The sequence below is a fragment of the Anabrus simplex genome, chromosome 4 (assembly GCF_040414725.1).
Source record: "Anabrus simplex isolate iqAnaSimp1 chromosome 4, ASM4041472v1, whole genome shotgun sequence".
NCBI classification, from domain to species: Eukaryota; Metazoa; Arthropoda; class Insecta; order Orthoptera; family Tettigoniidae; genus Anabrus; species Anabrus simplex.
The window spans coordinates 453,544,291-453,550,136 of NC_090268.1; the positions used below are offsets into that span (position 1 = coordinate 453,544,291).

The 5,846-nt window shown below is 50.4% G+C and overlaps 1 non-coding gene across 1 annotated transcript; it reads right to left on the reverse strand.

Moving 5' to 3' along the window:
- Positions 1-543: 543 nt before the first annotated feature.
- On the reverse strand, positions 544-662 carry LOC137500709 (5S ribosomal RNA). The gene has a single exon (XR_011018212.1). It is a non-coding gene; the product is annotated as a 5S ribosomal RNA (ribosomal RNA).
- Positions 663-5,846: the final 5,184 nt, after the last annotated feature.

Here is a 5,846-nt window from a genome sequence, read left to right on the forward strand (position 1 = left end):
GTGCCATAAGAGGCCTGCAGGATAAGCTACACTAACCTAAAAGAATAAGAACAGCAAGTTTAGACATAGGGACGTACGATAGGAGGTACGAAAGTTAAAATCCTGGCACGAGTAATTGGAAGCGGTGCTAGGCTCAGCAAGGGTCCCCTAGGTCGACACACACACACACACACACACACACACACACACACACACACACACACACAGAGAGAGAGAGAGAGAGAGAGAGAGAGAGAGAGAGACGACGAATAATAATAATAATAATAATAATAATAATAATAATAATAATAATAATAATAATAATAATAACAACAACGATGATGATGATGTCGCCGCCGCCAGGTTAGGCCGGTCACCTAGGAGGAAATGCAATACTACGCTAAGCTTCGTTCCTGTATAGCCACGGGGTCGAAGAGCAGCAAAAGGTCTAGCTAGTTTCAGACGTAACAAAAAACGTGATTTAAGCAATTTCTGCTGGCCTGAGGCAAAAGTTGAAAGTAAGTTGTCGTACTGGGACTGGGAAACTTGGTAAAAAGGGAATTGAGCCAACGGCACGTGGTGTTCCCAAGCGGTCACCCATCCAAGTACTGACCACGCCCAATGTTGCTTAACTGCGGTGATCGGACGAGAACCGGTGTATTCAACATGGTATGGCCGTTGGCGAGAGAACGGAGCTTGAAACGTCCATACGAACCGCAAAGCGAGTTTCCTGGAGGTCTTTGTGGCGCGGGGGCGTTGGCAATGGTGCAGGGGTGTGCTCGGAGGTCGCCGTCGCGGAGCGGGCGCGGGTGGTTGTCGCGCTCCGCGGCGAAACGTACCCTAACTCGACTTAACCCCACTTCTCGTAACCTAACCCCAAAAAAACGCGCGCGCTGGCGCGCGCGCGCACACACACACGGGAAGTGTCGAGGGTTGTAATAATAATAATAATAATAATAATAATAATTACTGAAGGTGGTTGTGAAGGGGCCGGCGCTGTAGCGCAGGGGCAGCGTGCCTGCCTCGTAGCTGGGGGGCCCGGGTTCAATTCCCGGCCAGGCAAAGGAATTTTACCTCGATCTAATGGCTGCTTTGAGGTCCACTCAGCCTGCTTGCTTAGGGGCTGTAGTGCCATGGGGCTTGGTCTGGTTTTCATTGTAAAGGACAAAGCAGGAGGATTTTTAGCAATAAGGTAATGTAGTAGTAGTAGTAGTAGTAGTTCTTCCCTCCTTAGCTTATGATTTGAATGTTTTGCACTGTCTTTCGATGTATATGAAGTAGGACAGATAGATAAAATCAGAGTGGAGTTGATAACAAGGCTAACAGATGCTGCTCTTTTTTTTAAAGGTGTGGTGGCCCTGAAAAGGGCCGTTTGTTAAGAATGCAGCAAGGCAGAAAACCTGGCACCTTACTTGGAGCTGGTGTATTTGGTAACTGCCTTGGTACCCTCACTGACGGCGTGCTTGGCCAGCTCACCGGGCAACAGGAGGCGGACGGCAGTCTGGATCTCCCGACTGGTGATGGTGGAGCGCTTGTTGTAGTGGGCCAGACGGGAAGCCTCAGCGGCGATGCGCTCGAAGATGTCGTTGACAAAGCTGTTCATGATGCTCATCGCCTTGCTGGAGATGCCAGTATCAGGATGTACCTGTTTAAGCACCTTGTAGATGTAGATGGCATAGCTTTCCTTCCTCTTGCGCTTCTTCTTCTTGTCTCCCTTGGAGATGTTCTTCTGGGCCTTGCCGGCTTTCTTGGCTGCCTTTCCGCTTGTCTTGGGTGGCATGGTTGTCTGGGATGTCTCCTAGAAAGTAAATTTTTCGGCCCCCTTGCAATTCTTTTTAAGACCGAGAGGGCTGCATGCGACTAGCCAATGAGCGCAAGCTTACTGCAGCCTTATTGGTTGGCTCGTAACGTTGAGCAACCTTGCAGGCTACAAAACTGGTGCGCAGAGTGATTCGGTATCATTTTCCCTTCGAAGTAGAGCAGCAGAGCATCATAGCATCATGTCAGGACGAGGAAAGGGAGGAAAAGTGAAGGGCAAGTCCAAGAGTCGCTCCAGCCGTGCAGGCCTGCAGTTCCCTGTCGGCCGTATCCACCGTCTCCTCCGCAAGGGAAACTACGCTGAGCGAGTGGGTGCTGGGGCTCCTGTGTACCTGGCTGCAGTCATGGAATACCTGGCAGCTGAAGTTCTTGAGTTGGCGGGCAATGCAGCCCGTGACAACAAGAAGACCAGGATCATCCCTCGTCACTTACAGTTGGCCATCCGTAACGACGAGGAGTTGAACAAGTTGCTGTCTGGAGTGACCATTGCCCAGGGTGGTGTTCTGCCCAACATCCAGGCAGTGCTCCTGCCTAAGAAGACCGAGAAGAAGGCTTAAGTTCCTGTTCTCGGTCAGGGCGTTGGCTCACCGGAAAAATATAAATAAACGGCCCTTTTCAGGGCCACCAACTCCTTAAGATAAGAGCTGTTTGTCTATCATGCTGCTATAGCTATCTTAGCAGAAGTATGGAGAAATCCTGAAGTGATAGAGCAGTTCAGACAACTCTCCTAATAATAATGATAATAATAACAATAATGAGACACTGCAAATATGAGGGCATCTGTAACATTAGCCAGGAGAGCACAAGAATAGCCTTTCCTTTGAGGTTATTTATTTAAGGGGGAAATGAGTAAGGTAGCTCCAGGCCCCTCTTAATATTTAATTTTCAGAAGGGAAGGAAGAAGGAAGTACATTATAGATTTCTTTTCATTTCATTTATGCTGTATAATTCTGTTCTTGACTGCTGGATACTACCAACCTATGCATGTAAGAACACACACTTAACTAGAAAGGAAAGGAAAGGATACTTAAAGTAGTATATTTACAATACTTTGTCTTTTAGACGTGCACAGCAAGGAAGATAATGTTTGTTTTCTCTTGTTAGCATTAAAATGTAGACATCATAACTGATAATGAGGGCTTTTTTCCGTGCAGGTTTCGGGGAGATGACTGTTTTGAGAGGGAGAATAGCGCAAGCTACGTTAGAGGAGTACTGTAAGTGGGACTCTGTGCTCTTTTGAGAGGTAAGTGGTGGCCCTGAAAAGGGCCGTTTTTTAAATACTGCATGCTCACAAACGGGAGCACGCTCGGAGGAGACTTAACCACCAAAACCGTACAGGGTGCGTCCCTGCCTCTTGAGAGCATAGACGACATCCATGGCGGTCACGGTCTTCCTCTTGGCGTGCTCGGTGTAGGTGACGGCATCCCGGATAACGTTCTCCAGGAATACCTTGAGCACGCCACGGGTCTCCTCGTAGATAAGTCCCGAAATACGCTTGACTCCACCTCTGCGAGCGAGACGTCTGATGGCAGGCTTAGTGATGCCCTGGATGTTGTCTCGGAGCACCTTCCTGTGACGCTTGGCGCCTCCTTTGCCGAGTCCCTTGCCTCCCTTGCCTCGTCCGGTCATGATAGATCAGTAGAGCTGCGAGTTCAGAGCTAGAATGCGGCTGGCACTCGAGGCCCCTCGCTTTTGTTGAAAGTGCCTGGCCCCGGTGACGTCAGCACCGCCCGGCCAATGGGAGTGCAGCTGCTACCGAGGGTGGGGGAAGCGAAGCAATAAAACAGTCGGGCAGCAAGCCCCCGAACCATTCTTCCTGGGACGAGTCGACAGTGAGCACGTGATGGCCCGTACTAAGCAGACTGCACGTAAATCTACCGGAGGCAAGGCCCCGCGCAAGCAACTGGCCACCAAGGCTGCCCGTAAGAGCGCGCCTGCCACCGGAGGAGTGAAGAAGCCTCATCGCTACAGGCCCGGTACCGTGGCCCTGCGTGAGATCAGACGCTACCAGAAGAGCACTGAGCTTCTGATCCGCAAGCTGCCCTTCCAGCGGCTGGTGAGAGAGATAGCTCAGGACTTCAAGACCGACCTGCGCTTCCAGAGCTCGGCTGTCATGGCCTTGCAGGAGGCCAGTGAGGCCTACCTGGTGGGTCTTTTTGAAGACACCAACTTGTGTGCCATCCACGCCAAGCGTGTCACCATCATGCCTAAGGACATCCAGCTCGCCCGCCGCATCCGTGGCGAACGTGCCTAAGTCCGGTGCTTGTCTTATGGCTGGAGCTTTACCAAACGGCCCTTTTCAGGGCCACCAAAATTTCCTAGAAGAGTAGTTATTGTCTCTCTGGTCTAGGATAGAAGGAAAACGAAAAGAAAAAAAGCTAGTGGTTCCTCTAGGTTCAAGGAAAAATCTAAGAGTAACAGAATATAATAATAATAACAATAATAATAATAATAATAATAATAATAATAATAATAATAATAATCTTGAGTATTGAGTACAATAATTCATTAATTAATATCTAGGACGTGATAGTAATAATAATAATAATAATAATAATAATAATAATAATAATAATAACAACAACAACAGCAACAGCAAAAGTGCAGTAAGTAAGGATAAAGAAAAATGTAGTTAAGTACAATAATAATGAAATTTGAAGAGTGAGTCGCCCCGCAATGAGACAAACTAGCCTGTTTAGGAGGCAGAGATAGGAGAGGCCAGGGTTCCAGCCTTGGACAGTGACTGACATAATATGCTCTCTTGGGGAATAAAATTGATGGCCCTGATAAGGGCCGTTTTTCCTCTGCTCCTACGAGAGCAAGAGGTGCGTGTAGAAGGAAGCAAGAACATGAAATGTCCTCACTTCCTTTTTGCTGGTGCCTTTTTAGGCGAGGCCTTGGGCTTAGCGGCCTTTTTAGGCTTAGGTGCCTTAGGTTTCTTAGTGGGCACCTTGGCGGCCTTCTTAGCCTTGGAAGGAGCCTTCTGCTTGGGTTTGGGAGCAGGAGCGGCCTTCTTCTTCTCGGCAGGCTTTTTGGAAATGGCTTTCTTGGCTGCAGCCTTGGCTCCACCAGCCTTCTTCGCCTTGGGGATGCGCTTCTCCTTGGGGGCAGCGGACCGCTTGACAGGGGCTGCGCTGGCCTTCTCCGGCTTGGCAGCCGAAGCGAGCTTGAAGGAACCTGAAGCTCCCTTCCCCTTGGTCTGGACCAGCTCTCCGGAAGCCACGGCAGATTTCAGGTACTTCTTGATGAAAGGGGCCAGCTTCTCAGAGTCCACCTTGTAGTTGGCAGAGATGTACTTCTTGATAGCCTGCAGAGAAGATCCACCTCGTTCCTTCAGGCTCTTGATGGCACTGCCCACCATCTCGGAGGTTTTCGGATGGGCAGGCTTGGTGCGAGGTTTCTTCGATGCAGAAGCCTTGCTCTTCTTGGGCGACGCCTGGGCCGGAGCCGAGGCGGGTGCAGATGCTGCCGATGCTGTTGCTGTGTCAGCCATGGTCACGATGAGAATGTGTTCGCGCGCTCCCCTGGTTATCTGAGTGTATCAGGCTACTCGGACCGCGCAGGAAACAGCAGTGGCTGGCTGTCGGGTGGGTTGCGCGGCGACAAGTTGGGGACGTGCTTCCTAGCTCCTTTCTCGTGCTCCCTGCGTCTTTAAGGGGTGGGTTACAATCAGGGTTCGGTTAGGAAGGGATAGTCAAAGGTTTGACGCTGCTCCTCAGGTGGCAGAAGTACTCGTCACCTTGCTTCGGGCGTCCTGATGGAGGTGCGTTCGATGGGCAGCATTTCACCAGCCGCCTCTCCATGCCGACGTTTAGGGGCGGCCGTCGTCGTCGCGACGCCCCCGGGAGTGACCCCCTCTTACCTGAAGGAAGCCCAATCCTTCCTCTAGCAATGGAGCTGAACGGCCATCCTCAGGCTCTAACCCCTTCCGAGTGAGAGCAAAGGCAAGTCAGCCTTTAGGTAGTTTTCCACAGAGTGAAGCAGACCTGCTGTAATCTGCCTCTTGTAGCTTTGCTTGAAAGGACCTACAGGATAAAGGACATAAGTTA